The sequence below is a fragment of the Callithrix jacchus genome, chromosome 13 (genome assembly GCF_049354715.1).
Source record: "Callithrix jacchus isolate 240 chromosome 13, calJac240_pri, whole genome shotgun sequence".
In the NCBI taxonomy this organism is placed as follows: domain Eukaryota; kingdom Metazoa; phylum Chordata; class Mammalia; order Primates; family Cebidae; genus Callithrix; species Callithrix jacchus.
Genome location: NC_133514.1, coordinates 45,487,236 through 45,509,429, shown reverse-complemented (window position 1 = coordinate 45,509,429; position 22,194 = coordinate 45,487,236). Strand labels below are relative to the sequence as shown.

At 39.0% G+C, this 22,194-nt stretch overlaps 1 pseudogene; it reads left to right on the top strand.

Moving 5' to 3' along the window:
• Nucleotides 1-13,990: 13,990 nt before the first annotated feature.
• Nucleotides 13,991-22,194, top strand: part of LOC100399683 (sodium- and chloride-dependent GABA transporter 2-like) — a 41,388-nt pseudogene continuing 33,184 nt past the window's right edge.

Below are 22,194 nucleotides of genomic sequence, written 5' to 3'. Positions count from 1 at the left end.
TGTCAGCATTATAAAATACTATATTTTAATCTAATTTTTGAAAGTATATGAGGATGTATTTTCTATAGTTTTTCTAATTCTTACCAATTAATTCATGGTAAATAAAATCAGAATAAAATATATGTATAGATAGATGTATATGTAGATATATATAAATGGTAAATAATAAATACACAAATGGTAAATAAAATCAGACTAAAAATAAATATATATATTTATATACACACAAAAATTTGGACTTAATGTGTTTTGTTGTTTGTGTTACTTCTCATATTGCTAGAAAAAATATGTTACCCAATATCTGCACGAGCCATAATCACTATTTGTTTTCCAATTAAAAAGGAAGTGATGCTGGTATTTCAACATTAGGGACCAGTGTGTGTGTTTTCATTCTTTATGAGTGGACATTATTAAAACATTAAGATAATATCCTACACTTTTTGTTTGTGGGAGGGTATGTGTATACATGTGCACATATAAATATAGATATGGATATTTAACACAGAAATGGTGACTACTTGTCTTCAAAATTTATCTTTAATTTTTTAAATTATTTTTTGAGAAGAATGAGAGAGATTAAGAAACAACTCACCAGGGCTAAGCAGCTGACTTGGCCAAGGCTTGGGGGCTGCACAGGGAAAACATCTCACTGGGTGGGCCTCATGTTTTAGCCTCACAGTACCTGAAGCATTGAATAAGCTTGATGTCCCTGTCCCAAGCTGAGCAGGGATAATCACCCTCATCCTTGGGCTGGAGCCCACAGATACTCAGGAAGGCAGTGTTCACCACTGTGGGCAGATGACTGCTGTCATAGATGAGGAGTTTGGGGGCCCCATGCGAACTTCGGGTATCAGGACCATGCCCTTGCCTAGTGTTGCTGCTGCTTCCAGCACAGGAGCTGGTTTTCATCAGCCCACAGACTCAGACACTGCAGATGACTAAGTCAGCATGAATTGGCCATTGGGACCCAGACATCAGGACAGACACAGGGTGAGAGAGGCAGGACAGTGGGCACAGACAGATGCACAATCCTTATTCCTTTTATCCACAGCCCTGATGCCTGGCCCCAGTCACCTGTGTAGTAAATAAGAGAAAGAGGGGAGAATCCCAGGCTGGGTACCCCCACACAGCTCTGCATCCTGAGGACCCTCAGCTGGGCCTCAGCTGCCCAAGTCCTTCCTACTACCTGCAGCAACCCAAGATGAGGGGGATACTTCATGCAAACAAGCCTCCTCCCCTGGGCTGTCTAAGCCCCACCATGGGAGCTGACTCTTACCTCTGCCTAGAAAGCTGACCTTGGGAGAGTGTTTTCTTGGGTGGAATGTAGACAAGTGTAGTAGTACAGGGTTATTAGCATGAAGGTCACTTCAAACCTTTATCATTTCTTTATGGTGATAACTTTCAATGTACTCTTTTCTAGCGTAAAATATAAGATACATTGTTATTACCTATAGTCACCCTACTATGTAAAGGAAAATCAGAAATTATCTTTTCTGTCTAATGGTAACTTTGCAACTATTGACGAATCTCTCCCAATCTTTACCTTCCCAGAGTCCTGGTAACCACCATTCTTCTCTTAACTTCTATAAGATTTTCTTTCCAATATTCCACATATTAGTGATATCATGCATATAGTATTTGTCTTTCAATATATGGTTTATTTCATTTAAGTTATCTTTTTCACTTAAAATTATATATTCTAGGTTCACCCATATTGTCACAAATGACAGGATCTTGTTTCTTTCTATAACCAAATAGTATACCATTGTGTACATTTTTCACATTCTCTTTATTGAGTGATGAACACATATTGATTTGATTTCTTAGCTATTGTGACTAGTGCTACAATAAACATCATAGTCCCAATGGACTCTGTGAGATAGAAACATATCACAGTGCTGCAGGCTTTCTGTAAAGATTTTCAGACTCATGAGATAATTTAAAGCCTACCTCCAGTTTTGCCCTCCTGCCTCACAACAGGTCTAGGGAAGTTCTGTGTGAGTGGCATTAAGCCAACCTGAGAAAGAGGGTCTAAAATGATCATTCTATTTACCAGTCGCATTAAGTCATTTTTGCATTGCTATAAAGATATACCTGAGGTTGGGTCATTTATAAAGGAAATAGATTAATTGACTTACAGTTCTGCAGGCTGCACAAGCATGGCACCAGCTCAACTTCTGGGGAGCCCTCAGGCATCTTTTATTCATGGTGGAAGGTGAAGTAGGAACAGGCACATCACATGGCAAGAGCAGAAGCAATAGGGTCAGAGGGGAAATACCATACACTTTCCCTCATCTTCCTGTTTTATTCTGAGTATCCAAACCTTTTCAGCCTCCCATTACCCATTCCCAAAGTCACTTCTATGTTTTCAGGTATTTTTATAGCAATGCCTCACTCCTAAGTATCATTTTTTATGTTAGGTCATTCTTTCTTCATATAGAGAAATACCTGAGACTGGGTGTTTCACAGAGGAAAGAGATTTAGTTGGCTCACAGTGCTACAGGCTGTACAGAAAACATGGCACCAGCATTTGTTCAGCTTCTGGAAAAACCTCAGAGATCTTTCACTCATGATGGAACATGTAGTGGGAGCAGGCACATCTCATGGTGAGAGTGGGATCAAAAGGAGAGGGAGATGCCACACACTTTTAAAAAACCAGATCTTATGAAAATTCACCCACTATAGTAATGGAAGCACCAAGCCATGAAGAATTCACCCCAGTTACCCAAAGGTTATCCACCAGGCTCAACCTCCAACACTGGGGATTACATTTCAATATCAGATTTGGGTGAGACAAATATCGAAACCATATCACCAATCATAAATTATCAGCATTTCGTGGGCACATGAAGTATTTGTGCTTCTTTCCTGAATTTCATGAGTAGAGTGATGGTCTTGACTTTGAATTGTCTCTAATTGTATTTCTGGGGAAGCAATGATGCCAGGGCATCTTTTATTCTATCATCTTTCATCTTGGCATCTGGAGATTCATTTTTATAGGAAAGGCAAACAAGTATATTTCTGTCAAAGCATCAGTCAATCACATAGCAAAGAAAACAGAGACACCAATGTTCATTTACAGCAAATAATAGCATATTACAAATATAGATTACAAAACAGCCCAAAGGAACAAACAACTACAACTCATAATACTTAGCTTCAAAATCTCAAAAAAGAGAATGAATCTGATCTCCTGTGACACCACACTATATCCCACATGCTTGCCTTTGAACAAAACAGTTATAAATCATGCACAAAATATAAAAATATCGTCCACTAATAAGAAATTAAGAAACTGTCTCTGAGGACATCAATACACTGAACTTAAGAGACAGAAACTTTAGAACAACTGTTTTAAATATATGTAAAAGAGCTGGAGAAAAATATGTACAAGCTACTATAGCAACCCAGAAAGATGAGACATTACCAAATGGAGAATATCAATTATGTAGAAATTTTGAAAATGAGCCAAAAGTAGTTATCAATCTGAAAGTTGCAATAACACAAAAATTAACAGGAGACTTGAACAGTAGACTTGAACACACAAAACAATCAGTAAATATGAACATAGGTGTTAATGTTAATTAGTCTATCAGAGAAGCAAAGGAATAAAGAAAAATATACAGACTCTGAAACACTTTTTAAAAGAAAATAATCACTTAAAACTTTCTAAATGTGATGAAAGGCATTAATCAACAAAACCAAGAATTATTTAGAGCTCTCAGAAGGATAAACTCAAAGAGATTCATTATCATTAACCTTTTTAAAAAAAGACAAAGAAAATCTTGAATGAGGTAAAGAGAAAAGTGACTCAATTTACAAAACATTCTCATTAAGACAAGAGCTGATTTCTTATAAGAAACCATGCATGTCAGAGAATATAAACTCACATATTTAAAGTTAGTAAAGGTGGAACCTACACAGATCAAAAATGGAGAGCAAACCTTATTTCTGATTGCCTAAAACATTCATTTGTTCAAGCCATTCTTAGTTGTCTTATGTGAGTTTTGAGATGGCTTGTTTCTTGTCTTTATGCTTTGTTCAATTCTTGCTCATTCTCACTTTACTTTGGACACGTGGCTCCATGTTTTCATAGTGACATGGGAATTCACCTTCATCTCTTGGTTTTCAGTGAACTATTCAGAAACACAGGCTTTCAGTTGACACACTAATTTTTAGAACACCACCAACAACAACAACAACTTGCCACAAGTTTCTGGAGTGGATCAAAAGAAAATTTGAATGACAGAAATTCCAGCTTGCCTAAGGATCATTCCTTTGTTCTGGATGGCATACCTGTGCTCCTTGTGCATTATAGCTAGGCAGGAGTCTCTTTTCTGTGGTAAGAGGTGATGTGGCTATTAGCCACTGAAAATTTTTTTACCCTTCTTCCAGGTTGTACTTTGACTGTTCACTCATTAAAATTGGACAAATTATTTAGCTTAGATTCTTTGAATTGTCCCATTGCCCTGATGATTCCAGAAATGTTTGAGATACAGATGTGCAACTCTTTTTGCTTTTATTGTTTTACCCATTCTAAAAATCATTTTATGTTCTGTTATGTCAGATGTTATTCTGACATAGAGGTAATAATTCTGCGATGTAATTGATACATTTCTTCACTCATGGAGGCTACATCCTTGATGGTAAATATGGTCCAGATAGAACATAAAAGGTTCATTTTGATAAGTGGTAAGGGCTAAAATGTATCAGGTAGATGGAGGTGACTGTAGGCAGTGTGAACTGGCAGTATTCCATTGGAAGAATACTTCAGTAAAAGCATGAAAGATGTATGGAAGAAAATCATGGAGACCTGTGTATCAGGCAGAAGCTATCTACCTCACTTTATTATAATTTATCCACTTAATTGAAAAACATTTGGATAGTTTTTATGTTTTGGCCATGAAAAAGAGAGTTGATGTGATCGTAAGAATACATTTCTTTGATGTATTTATTTACAATGATATTTTTTGATCACAGGGCCAGCATTTGTATGCCTTAAGGTAATATTGAAAACAGCTTTCCTAAATCATTAGATACTTATTATGATTAAGAATGCCTAATTCCAACATATTCTTCCAACACATTCAATTGCAACACAATCTTTCCTACTAAATTTTAAAATAATTTTATTAAGGTTCAATTTATATTCTTTAAAATTCACCAGTTAAAATTAAAAAGTTTGATTAATGTTGACATTGTGTCAAATGTTACAGATGATTGTATAATCACTATCACAAATATAACATAAAACATTCATCACGACAAAAAGTTAAATTCTGTGGTTTTTTTCAATAAATGCTCTATTCCCACATTGACTGTGAAACAACTATTTCATTTCTGTCACTATACATTGGCCTCATTTTTATATAAATAAAGTGCTAAATGTCAATGAAAGAGTCATATATGCAAAGCAATTCCATATAACCAAGTAGCCAATAAACCAAAAAAGGAGACAGACGATTCTGGTTTTTCAACATAGGATAATTTATTGGAGGAACTTACAGAAGGAAGCATGGTCTTGGGTGGCTGCAAGACAGGTAGATCTCTTCAAACTGTCCCCTAACCGCCCCCCCACCAATTCAGGATTTCTAGCTTGGGGAAAAAGTATGCATGCTTTGGAAAGAATGTGTAGGTGTCTACAAACATCACAGCCTATGATTTTTATACAGCATCAATGTGGTTGTAGAGGAAAATTATAGCCAATCATTGTTCCTACCTAAAGAGTAATACATCAACTAGATATTTGGAGATATTCTCAGACTTGGGGTTAGTCTGAAGTTACATTTGTAACTGAAGATTAGCATTTGTTATAAAATCACTCTTGTTCTCACATTCCACCCCTCTAATCTGGCTCATAAAATGTCATGTACCCACTTCTTCTGTGATAGTCTCTGAGCCTTTAGAGAGAGTCCTTAAGTGCCACATATTGTGCAAATGTATGTGCCAGTTGCAAGAAAAGACCACAACAGTGACACAGACAACAAGAAGTGATATCTATGACAAAGAAAAGACCAAGAATTAATTACAGCTTTTGCCACCATGAACTCCCAGAACTAAATCAAGAAGGAAGCCATTGGGAGAAGGAGATGGTGGAGTAGCCCACCATAGAAACAGGTTCATTTTTTCTTTCATAAAGCAGATCAGAAGCAGGTACAAAAAATTTAAACTAATTTCTAAGGTTTAGAAGGTACTTAATGGGACACTTTTTCCATCTAGCTTCATCTTTGTTGGTTAGAACATAGGCAGCCTGAACATTATGGGCTGGGGCATATGCCAAACATTTTGCCTGAATGATAAAGATAATATTATCTTTAAGGTTGCAGGGGTGGCAAAGGACCCTGTGAAACAGCTAACCGGAAATCTCTTTTTTAAAAAGGCCATTTTCCATTGTATTCGCATGCAGAGTGTTTTGGCCCAGGCTCTAATAGAATTTGTTGGTGTGGTGCCAGCCTTGTATTTATTTCAACTGAATGAATGTTTCCAATGACCTGAGGCAAAGTCTTTATCCCTGCATGCAAGGTATTGTTTTGGAAAAGTACTCACAGTTGTGCCTTCAAAACGTATTTTTCTTTTCAGTTAACTGTGTTGCTTGGATTATATGGTAAGTGAAATCTTCAATCTCTGTCATTTTTATGCACCCAATCTTGGACATCATGCCCAGTGGAATATATGCCTTGGTCACTATCAAGGATGGCCATACATGACACTGAGTTATTCCAAATCCTTAATAGTGGCTGTTTGATTTTCTTTTTCACAAAAGAAGGCCTTCAACAATCCCATGGCAGAATCCACATGTTAGGACATACTTTTGTCTCAAGCTTGGTGGCAGGGGTTCTATGTATCTACCTGTCAGTCTTTCACAAAGGTGGCTGTCTTATGTCTTATGTCTTATATACTTGTCCCATATACTTGTCCCAATGTACGTGGGACACAGTGAGGGCACAGCAGTAGCAAATGAAAGTTCATTATTGCTACCACTAAATCCACATAGGTATTCCTGTTCCCTCTGCTACTTGCCAGGCCACTTGTGCACGGTAATGCTCACTATGGCTATGCACCCCATCAGCTAGCTCAGAGGATTTTGAGGGAGCTAGTGTTCCAGTTTCTGCTAGAGTATCCACCTTTATGTTACCGGGTGCAAATCTGATCAGTGTACTGAATCATGATATAGAATTAGACTCACAGTGATTTCCTGTAGCCTTTTCCAAATATCTTTCCATATGGCAGCTCCCCACCGGGTTTTTCTAAGCACATGCCAGTCATCCTTGGCCCATTGCATGAGCCAAATTTTAAGACCCTTAAATACTGCCCTGTACAGAAAACTATAGATGATGGCTCCTAAGTACAAACCAATCATGCAGCTCAAAGTTCTGCCTAGTGACTACTTTGCTGTATTCTTGTCTCAGATCATATGGTATCTGCCAGTTGACAGCAACTGTTGTCTATACACATAGGTAACTTCCACTTGACCAGTGTGTGTATCAAGCATTGTCAGGAATTGGGGCTGTGTCTTCATGCACCATTGGAGGTATCTCCTGTGGAGGCTCCACAATAGGGAAGCACTGGTGTCAGAGCATACTGGCCCTAATATGTTATGCAGTTCATCTCCCAAGGGACTTATGGAGAGGGCACTACACTGTTTTAGGTATACAAGTTCCTTTTGTAAAGTGGAGGCCTGGGCTCTCCCACCCTTGATGTGGAGACCTGTTCTCACTGTTACCAGTAAAGCAGCAGTTGTGGCTTCAACTTGCTGCAAGGAGATATATACCCCCAGGACCTGTTGTTCAATTGGGGAATAGCAGGTTTCAGCACCCTTTCACTGTTGTGACCAAAATTCTAGGGTAACTACTATCCCATGCTGGACTTGTCAGAGGGCCCAACTTGTCCTCTCTGGGCTTATGGTCACATCTGAAGACATTGGTATCCTGCCAAGGGGCAAACCTAAGGCTTGTCCTGAACAATGTATATTTTAACCTTCTCAATACTTCCCCTTGTTCTTTATCCCAGCACCAACAAGACTCCTTCTTTACTAGTGAGAATAATGAACACAAACATTGAGCTAGATGTGGAATATAAGTCTGGCAGTATCATTAGAAGACCTATGAAACTTTGTAACTGTTTAACTTTTATATGCATAAAAAATTGTTGTATTGTGTCAATCACTACACCTGAGATAAGGCATGTTTTGTCCAACCACGTAACCCCCAAGACCCTTACAGAAAGCTCTGGATCTTGCATATTTTGTGGGTTCATTGCCCATGCTCTGGATTGAAGAAGATTGCACAAGGCATCAAGGTGTTGCTGTAGAAGTGACAAGTCTTCAGAATTTAGCATAATCTCATCAATTTTTGTAATAAAACTGTTTAAGAGCAAATGGCAGTGGATGTTAAATTCAATATCTCAACAATTATTCAGTCAAAAATAATAGGTCTATGAGGATAACCCTGAGGAAACACTTGGAATGTCCATTGCTGGCCATCCCAATTATTAGGTGGATTAGATTAGTAAAATATGGTACATATACACCATGGAATATCATGCAGCTATAAAAAATAATAAAATCATGTCATTTGCAGCAACATGGATCCAGCTAGAGTCTATTAACTAAGTGGATGAATGCAGAAAGCGAACATAATGTGGCAAGTTAAGTTTCCAATTGTGCCTCCTGAGTTTCAAGGTTATCTGCCAAGCCAGCCAGTAATACAAATATGAAAGCTCTCATATTCATTTCCTTCATTTATAGTTTCAGTTTTAGATTCAGAGGATACATGTGCAAGTTTGTTACAAAGGTATATTGTATGCTGCTGAGGTTTGAGTATGATTGAATCTATCACCCAAGCAATGAAGATAGTACATAATAGATAGCTTTTCAAAGCTTAACCTCCTCTCTCCCCTAGGTTGTATTCTCCAGTGTCTATTGTTCCCATCTTTCCATCCATGTGTATGCAAAGTTTAATCTTTATTTATGAATGAGTAAATGTGGTATTTGGTTTTCTGTTTCTGCATTAGTTCACTTAGGATAATGGCCTCCAGCTGCATCTATCATGCTGCAAAGGCCATGATTTCATTCTTTTTATAGCTGCATAGTATTCCATGGTGTATATGTACCACACTTTCTTTATCTACTTCACAATTGGTGGTCACCTGGATTGATTACATGTCCTTGCTTTGGTACACAGTGCTGCAGTGAACATAATGGTGCATGTATGTATGGGTAGAGTGATTTATTTTTCTTTGGATATACACCCAGTAATGGAACTACTGGGTTAAATGGTAGTTTGAGAAATCTCTAAACTTCCTTGCATAGTAGCTAACCTAACTTGAACTCCCACCAACAGTATATGTGCTTCCTTTTCTCTGGAACCCCACCAATATCTGTTATTTTTGGACTTTTTTAAGAAAAGTCATTTCTACTGGTGTGACATAGTATTGCATTATAGTTTTTATTTGCATTTTTCTGACAATAAGCAATTTTCAAATGTTTTTGGCTACTTATATATCTTCTTTTGAGAAGCATCTGTGCATGTTTTTGCCCACTTTTAAATAGGGCCATTTGGTTGTTGCTTGTTCAAATATTTAAGTTGTTTATAGATTCTGAATATTGGGTCTTTATTGGATGCATACTTTGCAAATACTTTCTCCCATTCTCTAGGTTTTCTATTTACTGAATTGATTTTCTTTTCCTATGTGGAAGCTCTTTAGTTTAATGAAGTCCCATTGTCAATTTTTGGTTTTCTTTAGCAATTGCTTTTGAGTACTTATTCATAAATTATTTGCCAACACTGATGTTTAAAGAAGAATTTTTCAGATGATCTTCTACAGTTTTTATAGTTTGACATCTTACATATAAGTTTAATTCATGGTGATTTAACTTTTCTGTAGGGTGAAAGGTAGTGATCCAGTTTTATTCTTCTGTATATGGATTGCCCATTGTCCCAGCACCATTTGTTGCATAAAGTTTTTTTCTCCATTGCTTCTTTTTTAAAAAAAAAAAAGCTCTGTTGAAGTTTAGATATTTGTAAGTATCTGGCTTTATTTCTGTGTTCTCTACTCTGTTCCATTGGTCTATGTGTCTGTTTTTATACCAGTAGCATGTCGTTCTGGTTACTATGGTAACCTTGTGGTATAGTTTGAAGTGGGGTAATGTGATGACTTTGGGTTGGTTCTTTTTACTTAGGTTTGCCTTGGCTGTTTGGGCTCTTTTTTGGTTCCACATAAATTTTAGAACAGTGTTTTCTAATTCTGTGAAAAATAGAATTGGTAGTTTGATAGGATAGGATTTGTAGATTGCTTTGGACAGTATGGCTGTTTTAATTATTTATTAAATGATTAAATTTATTTATTATACTTTAAGTTCTGGGGTATATGTGCAGAATGTGCAGGTTTGTTACATCGGTATACACATGCTGTGGTGGTGGTTTGCTGCATCCATTGCCCCATCATCTACATTAGATATTTCTCCTAATGCTATTTCTCCCCAATTCCCCCACACCCTGCTATTCTGCCCCTAGCCCCCATCCTCCAGGCCCTGGTGTGTGATGTTCCCCTCTCTGTGTTCATGTGTTCTCATTGTTCAACAGCCACTTATGATTGAGAACCATGCTGTGTTTGGTTTTCTGTTCTTGTGTCAGTTTGCTGAGAATGATGGTTTCCAGCTTCATCCATGTCCCTGCAAAGGACATAAACTCATCCTTGTTTATGGCTACATAGTATTCCATGGTGTATATGTGCCACATTTTCCCTGTCCAGTCTATCATTGATGGGCATTTGGGTTGGTTCCACATCTTTGCTACTGTGAACAGTGCTGCAATGAACATAGTGTACATGTGTCTTTGTAATAGAATGACTTATAATCCTTTAGGTATATACCCAGTAATGGGATTGCTGGGTCAAATGGTATTTCTATTTCTAGATCCTTGAGGAAATGCCACACTGTCTTCCACAATGGTTGAACTAGCTTGCACTCCCACCAACAGTTTAAAAGTGTTCCTATTTCTCTACATCCCCTCCAGCATCTGTTGTCTCCTGATTTTTTAATGATCTCCATTCTAACTGGCATGAGATGGTATCTCAATGTGGTTTTTATTTGCATTTTTCTAATTACCAGTGATGATGAGATTTTTTAAAATATGTTTCTTGGCTGCATAAATGTCTTCTTTTGAAAAGTGTCTGTAATATAGTTTGAAGTCAGGTAGTGTGATGCCTCCAGCTTTTTTTTTTTTTTTCTTTGCTTAGAATTTTCTTGGCTATGTGGGCTCTTTTTTGGTTGCATATGAAGTTTAAGGTTTTTTTTCCCCAATTCTGTAAAGAAAGTCATTGGTAGCTTGATGGGGATAGCATTGAATCTATAAATTACTTTGGGTAGTATGGCCATTTTCATGACATTGATTTGTCCTAACCATGAACATGGAATGTTTTTCCATCTGTTTGTGTCCTCTCTTATTTCTTTGAGCAGTGGTTTGTAGTTCTCCTTGAAGAGGTCCTTCACATCCCTTGTTAGTTGTATTCCTACATATTTTATTCTCTTTGCAGAAATTGTAAATGGGAGTTCACTCATGATTTGGCTCTCTGTTTGTCTATTATTCGTGTATAGAAATGCTTGCAATTTTTGACTTTTCCTTTTTCTATTTGAATGCCATTTATTTCTTTCTCTTGCCTGATTACTCTGTCTAGGATTCCCAGTACTACATCAAATAGGAGTGGTGAAAATGGGAATCATTTTTGTTCTAGTTCTCAAGGGACTGCTTCCAGCTTTTGCCCATTCAGTATAATATTGGCTCTGTGTTTGTCATAGATGGCTTTTATTATTTTGAGGTATATTCCTTTGATGCGTACTTTATTGAGGTTTTTTTTTAGCACAAAGAGACATTTAATTGTATCAAAAGTGTTTTGTGCATCTATTGAGGTGATCATTTGTTTTTAATTCTGTTTATATGGTAAATCGCATTTATTGATTTGCATATGTTGAAACAACCTTGATTCCAGAAATCTACTGGATGATGATGAATTAACTTTTGGATGTGCTGCTAGAGTAAGTTTTCTAGCATTTTGTTGAGAATTTGGGGTTATATGGTCATCAAAGATATTGACCTGTAAGGTTTCTTTTTTTCTTGTGTCTTTCTAGGTTTTGATATCAGGGTGACACTGGCTTCACAAATTAGTTAAGGAGAAGTCTCTCCTCTGTTTTCTGGAATAGTTTCAGCAGAATTGAGAACCAGCTGTTCTTTTATATCTGGCAGAATTCAGCTGTAAATTCATCTGGTCCTGGGCTTTTGTTGCTTGGTAGGTTTTCATTACTGCTTCAATTTTCAACCCAAGGTTGGACATTTCAGGGTTTCAACTTCTTCCTAATTCATTTTCGAGAGGTTGTATGTTTTCAGGAATTTATCCATTTCCTCTAGAATTTCTGGTTTGTGTGCATAGGGTTGTTCACAATAGTCTGAAGATATTTGGCATTTCTGTTGGAATCACTAGTAATGTCATCCTTGCCATTTCTGATTGTGCTTACTTTGGTCTTTCCTTTTGTTACTTTGTTAATATAGCTAGCAGTCTATCAATTGTGTTCATACTTTCCAAGGACAAATTTGGTTTTGTTGATCTTTTGTACAAATTTTTGCATCTGTTTCATTCATTTCTGCTCTGATTTTATTTATTTTCTTGTGTTAGCATCAAGGTTAATTTGTTCTTATCCATCTAGTTCCTTTGGTGTGGTGTTAGATTGTTAATTTATGATCTTTCTATCCTCTTGATGTAGGCATTTAGCAAAGTTTATACTTTCTTCTGAACACTAATTTTGCTGTATCCTAGAGATTTTGGCATGTTTTGTCTGTTTTCATTAATTTAAAAGAACTTTTGGCCTATGCCTTAATTTTATTGTTTATGAGAAAGTCATTCAGGAGCAAGTTGTTTATTTTCCATGTAATTGGTTTTGAGAGATATTCTTGGTGTTAAGTATATCTTTATTACACTGTAGTCTGAGACTATGGTCTAATTTTAACTTTTTTGAATTTATTGAGAGTTGCTTTATGGCCAAACATGTAATCAATCTTATAGTGTGTTTTATATGCAGATGAGAAGAATATGCATGTGGAGTACTGTGTCTGTTGCATGGAGTACTACTAACATAAAAACATACTTAACTATAAAGTCCAAGGACCCTATCAAACAGCTACACAATTGAGTCTGTAAAACAACCAGCTAACAAAACAATGACAGGATAAAAATCTCACATATCAATATTAAGCTTCAATGTAAATGGTCGACACAACCCCACCTAAAAAGGACAGATGGTAAGTTAGATAAGATAACAAGACTTCATCAGGTCAAATTGGTCAAGTGTCAAGTTTAAGTCCAGAATTTCTTTGTTAGTTTTCACCACAATGATCTGTCTAAAGCTGTCAGTGGCATGTTGAAAGATTGAAAATATTTGGGCTCTCCTTCCTTTTCTTTGCTCTTGCATGCTCTCTGGGGTGGGGTGCTCAGTGAGCTTCAAGAGGTGGCTGGAAATCCCTCACCTCACCCCTAGATCCCGAGGAGAGGTCAGCACTGACCCACCTGTGGGTGTCACAGAGACTGAGGCCGGTCCCTATCCCCCAGAAGGGGGTGGGCCTGGGTCCAGTCCACAGGGCCCTTTGAGGGCACTGACCCAAGATGGAGTTGAGGTGCGACAGCGCTGGACCCCAGGGACCCTGCATGTCTCCTGGGGAGCTGGGTGACCCAGGCAGCCCTGGTGAGGCCGTGTGCCTGGGCCCTAGCAAGGTCCCCGGGCTCCCATGGGAGGGATGCAGACAGTGAGGCCAAGAAGGCCCTGCCGCCCTTGGGACTGTGTCTCCAGCCCACAGCTTTCCGTGGTTCTCTGGGTCCCCTCTGCAGAGGGGCAAGGGAGCCCACCCTGGATCCTGAGGCGCCGAGCTTGAGGGATCCCAGAGCTCCCTCCAGGCCGCTTCTTTGGCAGATCTTGAAGCTGAGGTCCAGGGGAGGCAGGGGCATGTCCAGGCCTCCCTGCTCCTTCTACACGGCTCCCTGCTTTCCTGCCCTGACTTCTTTGTGGGCATTTGGTCCCCAGTCGTACGCGTGGGGGCGGTTGTGGGGTCCTGGCGGTGGCAGCATCCGCAACCCTGCTTGGAAGGTTATGCCCTTGTCTGACCCGCATCCAGCATTTAGGAGTGCACAGGTACTGAGCCCATGGTGAAGCCCGGGACCTGGGTCTCTCCAAGCCCACGGCCCTCTGAGCTGGTGTATCATAATTTTCATTTCCACCTACAGTGTATGAGTACCCCTTGTTCTAAAACCACACCCGCATTTCTCCCCTTTTTTTTAAGAGACTGAGTCTGGCTCTGTCACCCAGTGTTGCAATCTCGGCTCACTGAAACCTTCACCTCATGGGTTCAGGCAGTTCTGTTTCAGCCTCCTGAGTAGCTGGGACTACAGACGCCTACCACGATGATGCCAGTCTAATATTTGTATTTTTAGTAGAGATGGGGTTTCGCCATATTGGTCAGGCTGGTTTCAAACTCCTGACCTCAGGTAATCTGCCCAACTAGGCCTCCCAAAGTGCTGGGATTACAAGCATGAGCCACTGTGCCTGGCAAATTACAGTTTCCTAATGAATCGTTCATTTTGAGGACCTAATCTCTTATCTGTTGTTCAATTTTATGTCTGCAGAATTGCCTGGTCAGGTTCTAGATTGGATTCTTTATCTATTTTGTAGTGTTTTTTTGTGTACACTTAGATGACAACTCCTCATGAATTTTTTCATGAGGTTGCCTGAAATTTTTGCCTAATCTATAGGATTTTTTTTTAATTTGGAAAGTAGTTTTCTTTGTTGTGCAAACATTTTACAGGTTTGTGTAGTGCCACTCCGCAGTATAATTTGGTATTGAGGATTGTGGGTCCTCACTTTGAGGGTATTTCTCAGGATTCTTTTAGACAGTCATTGCTTTTGTGGTTCCCTGTGATTTTTAGCAATGTGTATTTGTTTCTGTTAACTTTTTTTCACAACATAAAGGTCCATAATTAGGGGTACATTTTCATACATATAGATTGGTTAATAACCAAGTCAGGGTACCTAGGATCTCTGTTCCCTCATACAGGTATCATTTTTGTGTGGAGAGAACATTCAAAATTTTCCCTTCTTGCTCTTGAAAAATACAGTATTGTTAACTCCAGTCACCAGGCTTAGGAGGAGAACACTCAGATTTAGTCCTTTAATGGTAAGATAACTTTGTTTTCAAAACCAATCCCCATTCCCCCTCCATCTTCCAGACTCTAGTTACCAGTATTTTGTGTTCTACTTAAGATAAACATCTTAAAATTTCACAGGAGTGGTATCAGGCAGTGTGTGTCTTTCTGGGCCTAGTTCATTACATTTAACATAGTGTTTTCCAGGTTCACCTGGGTTGTCTAAATGATGCTCTTTCATGATTTTGATGGCTGAAGAATATTCCTGAATGTATACGAAAGTTTCTTGGTCTCTGTATCTGTGGATGAATAGGTAGGTTGAATGTCTACCCATCTAGCAGTGGGACTGCTAGATGGCATGGTATTTCTTTTTGTGTTTTATTCTTTGCAGGATTCCCAACTTTTTTTTATAGAGTAAATACTAATTTATGTTTTCACAAACAGTTCCCCTTTCTGGAAATTCATATCAGAAGTTCTCTTTTGAAATAGTTTAATATTTTAGTAATGTTCATTCTAGTTGTAGTGAGATAAGTTATAAGTGTGGTTTTGATCTACATTTTTCTCATGAGTAGTAATGTTAACCACAATTTTGTAATCATTGGTTTAGTTTCCGGTCTTTGCACAGATATCTATTCAGGTTATTTGCCCAATTTTGATCTGGTTATTTTTCTGTTGTTTAGTTTTTTTGCCAGCTGGTAGTGTTACTGGCTTCTGCCTTTTCAAAAATAACCCCTTATCCACTGCGTGTGCCCAAATTTTAAAATAATTTTTAGTATGCTTTTTCATTTTGTTCATTGTTTTCCTTTGTTGGGCACAAACTCTTCTGTTTCACATGTTCTCACATATGCATAATTTTTTGGTTAGCTGTGCTGCTGGTTATTAATCAAGAAAAAAAATCACTACCAAAGCAGTCCATTGTCAGTGATTTTTTTCCCTTGTATTTTTGTTACTTTTTGTAAACTGTGAGCATACATCCACATTGTTCTAAATACACCCATAACTCAGGTTGTTTTTATAGGAGCTTTATGGTTGCAAGTTTTGTATAGAATCTTTTAATTTTTTTGAGTTGATTATTTCACACTTAATAGCATTAAGAGTCCTATATTATTCTTTAGTATGTGGATATCTAGTTTTGAAAACCTTCCCTATTGTGTCATTTTGGTGGTGTTTTGAAAAGTGTTCACTCTGTATAAATTTGTGTTTATTATTGTGCCCTCATTTTGCTCACTGGTCTGTGTTTCTCTGTGTATGCCAGCAATATATGGGTTGGTTAATTAGAGATTTTCATTTGATTAGAACTCTGGGAATGTGTTACATCGAACATGGTCTGTATTTCTCAGGATAGCTTTGGAAATTCAGGAAAATTTCACATTTCCACATAAATTTTAGCATTGTTTCTTCATATTTCTTAAAATACTGTTTGCCATACACTAAATGTGATTAGAAGGTACAAGGAAAAGTTTGATACAGAATTTATTCCTCACATCTGAGAGTAACTTTGTACCCATTACTGATTCCTTCCAAGACCCCCTCCATCTCCCCAGCAGCCTCTGGTAATGCCTATTGAATTTTCTACTTCTAGGAGATAAAGTTTTTTCAGTCTACATGCCTGAGATATGTGGAATGGGACTTTCTCTAGCAGGCTTATCCATTGGACCTGATGTTCTCCAGGTTTCTTCATGTGGCTGCAGATGGCAGGATTTCCCAAAGATTTATGGCTGAAACATATTCCGTGGTGTATCTGTATGGCAGTTTCTTCATCCCTGCAGCTGTGTATGGACAGGTAGGTTTGTTCTGTACCTTGACCACAGTTACAAGTGCTTCAGTACCTATGCGTAGGCAGATAGCTCTCTTCAAACTAGGGATTTCAATTGTTTTAAATGTAGAACCAGTGGTGGGGCTGCTAGCTGTTGTGGTAGTTGTACTGTGAATTTTTTTTCAGGAACCTCTAGCTGTTTTTCATAGTGTGTATACTAATTTACATCCCCAGCAATAATGTTTAAGAGGTTACCCTTGGGTAAGTGTACACTGGCTGGAGCCCTCAAAAGTTTGTATTTTGTTTTTGGTAGTATTCATTCTGAGTGGAATGAGACAGAATCTTAGAGTGGTTTTCATGGACATTTTTGCGAGGATTATGATGTCGAGAAAGTTACTTGAGGAATTGCCACATTGTTTACCATGGCATCTGAACTAGTTTGCATTTCCACCAACAGCAGACCAGCATCCCTCTCCTCCTCTGCCTTGATGGCATTCATTCTTGTGGACTGTCAGAATGGCATCGTCATTCTGACCAGTGTGAAATACTATCTCATGGGCCTTTTGCTTTGCATTTCTTTGGTGATTATTGTGGTAGAGAAATGTTGTCATGTCTGTTTGTTGCTGTATACCACCTTTTGAGATGCATATTTTCATGCCCCTTGCCCTTTCTTCATTGGGTTTTTGTTTTGCTGATTTATTCACTTAATGTCTTTAAGGTAGATCCTGGATGTTAGACTTCATTAGATGCATACGTGGAAACATTTCTCCCATTGTGCAGGCTGTCTGTTTATTCTGTGGGTAATTTCTTCTGCTGTGAAGCAGCTCTTTTGTTTATTAGGTCACAGTTGTCAATAATTGTAGTTGCACTTGCTTTTGGAGAGTTAGGCATATCCATGCTGTGCCAAATCCTCTGTCAGGAAGGGTATCACCTAGGTTCTTCTGCATGTTTTTCATAGTTTGACATCTTGCATTTACATCTTTCATTCATTTTGAGTTTATTTTAATGTTATTCTTATCTTTGTTTGTACATGTGTCTGTTTTCTCTGGTGACTTTTAAGATTTTCCCTTAAAAACTCCACATTCTGTTTTAAATAATATGATTATCATGTGCCTTGGACTAGTTTTTTTCATTTTTTTTTTTTGTCTTGGTGTTGTTGAAGTTTTTGGCTCTGTAGGTTTATAGTTTTCATAAAATTTGCAAAATTTTTAGCCATTATTTCTTCAAGCTTTTTCTCACCCTTTTATTTCTTTTACAGACTCCAGTTAAATTAAGCTGTTTGAAGCTGTCTCACCACTTATACATATCTGTTCTTTTTTATTATTTTATTTTATTTTTTTGAAATGGAGTCTCACTGTGTCACCCAGGCTGGAGTGCAGTGGTATGATCTCAGCTCACTGCAACCTCCACCTCCCAGGTTCAAGTGATTCTCCTGCCTCAGACTCCCAAGTAGCTGGGATTACAGGCACTCATCACACCCAGTTAATTTTTGTACTTTTGGTAGAGACAAGGTTTCACCATATTGGCCAGGCTGGTCCTGAACTCCTGACCTCAGGTGACCCACCCGCCTCAGTCTCCCAAAGTGAGCTACCCCACCAGGCAAAAATTTTCTTTTTTCTCTCTGTTTTATTTTGGATAGTTTCTACTATAGTGAAAGTTCACTAATATTTTCTTTTGCTCTGCCTACTAACATTAATTCCATCCAATGTATTTTTTTAAAATCTCACACATTGTAGTGCTCATATCCAGAAGTTTTATTTGGGTCTTTTTCAATATCTTTTATGTCCCTAACTTTTGGAACACATGCAATACAATTATAATAATTTTAAATGTCCTCATCTGCTAATTCTACCATCTGTGTAAATTATGGGTAAGGTTCAATTGATTGATTAATTTCCTTGTTATGAGTAACATTTTCCTGATTCTTTGCTCTCCTGGTAATTTTTGATTGAATACCAGACCTGGTAATATTTTGGCTTTATGGGTTGCTGGATAATTTCATATTTCCTTTTTTTTTTTGACATGAGTTCTCACTCTGTTGCCCAGGCTGGAGTGCAGTGATGTGATCTCAACTCACCACAACCTCTACCTCCCGGGTTCAAGTGATTCTCCTCCCGCAGCCTCCAGAGTAGATGGGAGTACAGGTGTGCGCCATCATGACTGGCTAATTTTTGTATTTTTAGTAGAGGTGGGGTTTCACTATGTTGGCCAGGCTCATCTTGAACTCCTGACCTTGTGATCTGCCTGCCTCGGCCTCCCAAAGTGCTGGGATTATAGGAGTGAGCCACCACGCCTGGCTAATTTCATATTTCTATAAATATTCTTGAGCTCTGTTCTGGGACCAGTGAAGTTACTTGATCTTTTTATGTCTTGCTTTTAAGATTTGTTAGGTAGGACCAGAAGTGTGCTCAGTCTACGGATAATATTTCCCCATTACTGAGGAAATGCCCTTCTGCATACTCTGCCTAATGCTTGGTGAATCTTGAGATTATTGTCTAGCAGTAGTGAGCACCATTACTTTCAGTCATTTTGAATGATTCTTTCCCTCACCTCAGTGTGTTCTCACACATATGCACTGACTAGTACTCAGTTGAAGCTTGAGGGGGACCTTATGCAGATAAGCAGATTTTCTTCTCTGTCCAGTTCTCTCTTCCCTGGTAACTATATCCTATGAACTCGCCTGTCAACTTTCCAGCAGATGAGAGGTCCATGGTAGTGAAAATACCAGAATATCTGGCATCAGTAGTCTTGTCTCTGCCAATGCTTATAAAAACAGAAGGACACAGATTACTAGCTTAGTTCATTTTGTGTTGCTATAACAAAACACCTGAGATGGGTAATTTATAAGAAGCCAAGATTTATTTCTTATAGTTTTGGAGGTTGAGAAGTCCAGGGCAAGGAGCCCATCTCTGGTAAAAACTTTTTTGTGGCTGGGTGCGATGGCTCAAGCCTGTAATCCCAGCACTTTGGGAGGCCGAGGTGGGTGGATCACGAGGTCAAGAGATCGAGACCATCCTGGTCCACATGGTGAAACCCCGTCTCTACTTAAAATACAAAAAAATTAGCTGGGCATGGTGGCGCATGCCTGTAATCCCAGCTACTCAGGAGGCTGAGGCAGGAGAATTGCCTGAACCCAGGGGGCAGAGGTTGCGGTGAGCCGAGATCGCACCATTGCACTCCAGCCTGGGTAAGAAGAGTGAAACTCCGTCTCAAAAAAAAAAAAAACTTTTTTGTGTGTCATTCCATGGCAGAAGGCAGAAAGGCAAGAGAGTATGCATGCAAAAGACAGAGAGCCAAATACACTATTTTTTGAGACAGGGTCTTGCTCTGTCACCCAGGCTGGAGGGAGGGCAGTGGCACAATCACAGCTCACTATAGCCTCAAGCTCCCAGGCTTAATCAATCCTCCCACCTCAGCCTCCTGAGTAGCTGGGATTACAGGCGTGCATGGCCATGGCCAGCTAATTTTCTGTTTTTTCTTTAGAGACAAAGTTTTACCATGTTGCCCAGGCTGGTCTCGAACTCCTGGGCTCAAGTGATCCTCCCACCTGAGCCTCCCAAAGTGCTGAAATTACAGGTGTGAGCCAGTGTGCCTGGCCCAAACTCACTTTAATAACAAACACATTCTCACAGTAATAACGTTAATCCATTCAGGAGAGCAGAGCCCTCGTGACTTGCTCACATCTGGTTAGGCTCCACATCCCAACACTGTTGCACTGGGAATTAAGTTCCCAACACACAAACTTTAGGGGATGCATTCAGATCATAACAATGACTGAAATCTGATTTCAGCCTGCTGAAAGACTACCTGACATTAACAGCAATGATTTCTTTGAAAAGAATTCTAGACCGTGGGCTGTGCCAGTGCTCCTAGGCATCCACTATTTAATAAGCTCCTTGTTATTGCCACAAGTTATGTGTTAGGCAATGATTGTTCAGTGGGGAGCGGACTTTAATAGGTGCAGTGGGACTCTGCAGTGAAGAAAGACAAGAGACCATGTAGACCTTATGTAACGTGGTGACTCTTGATCTCTGTCATGGTTCCAGATATCTCGATGGCTGTCTTCTGCAGCTGTGCATGTTCTTTACCTCGCACAGGTTCCGACTGGCAGTGTGGGTTGGCAGTGGGAGGAGGTGAATGTGGATAATGAGGAGGATAGTCCCAGGAAATGAACAGCCTGTTTTCTAACCACAGGTACCTTCTTCATCCCCACCTCATCTTCCTGTTTACCTGTGTCATTCCTGTCTTCCTTCTGGAGACAGCACTAGGCCAGTACACTAGCCAGGGAGGCATCACAGCCTGGAGGAAGATCTGTCCCATCTTCGAGGGTGAGTAGCTCTGTGCCTGATTCCAAGGCGTCTTCATTAGTGGTTATATACCTTTCTGGAATGACTAGAGTAATTAGCAGCAGTTCCGAGGTTAGGATAAGATCACAAGTCTCTATGTTAAACCCTTGGTTTGTGTGGGCTGCATACTGAGCTAGTCAGCTGGTCCATCAGAGAACAGGAAAGAAATAGCAGTAAGCATGGGGCAAAGGATTTAGGTTAGTTAAGTAGAGTGCAAAGCTACTTTAGCTATATGTTTTAGATACATAACAACGTCTTTGTATTTTAAGACACATTTAAATCAATTATAAAGCATTTTAAAAGATAACTTTAAATGAGAAAAAGATATTTTATTGATAGTTCTATCTTGGCCAGATGCAGTGGCTCATGCCTGTAATCCCAGCACTTTGGGAGGTTGAGGCGGCTGGATCACCTGAGGTCAGGAGTTCAAGACCAGCCTTGGCCAACATGGTGAAACCCTCTCTCTACTAAAAATACAAAAAATTAGCTGGGTGTGGTGGTGGGCGCCTGTAATCCCAGCTACTTAGAAGGCTGAGGCATAAGAATTGCTTGAACCCAGGAGGGAGAGTTGCAGTGAGCTGAGACCACTGCATTCCAGCCAGGACAATGAGGGAAACTCCATCTCAAAATAAATGAATAAATAAATAAAAGTCATATCTTGACACAAGTATTTAAAATTTGCAGTATTTAATTTCATTATTTTTCCATATGTAGGATTTTCTTTACGTTTTTATTTTGAAATAATTATACATTCACAGGAAGTTACAAAAATAGTTGTTTTCCTCAATGGTAAATTGAACTCCCAGCCTCAGACAATCCTCCCACCTCAGTGTCCCACTAGAGCTCAGATTATAGGCATGCGCCACCACTGTCCACTGTCCCTAGCCCAATTCTGCTGTTTCTCCGAAG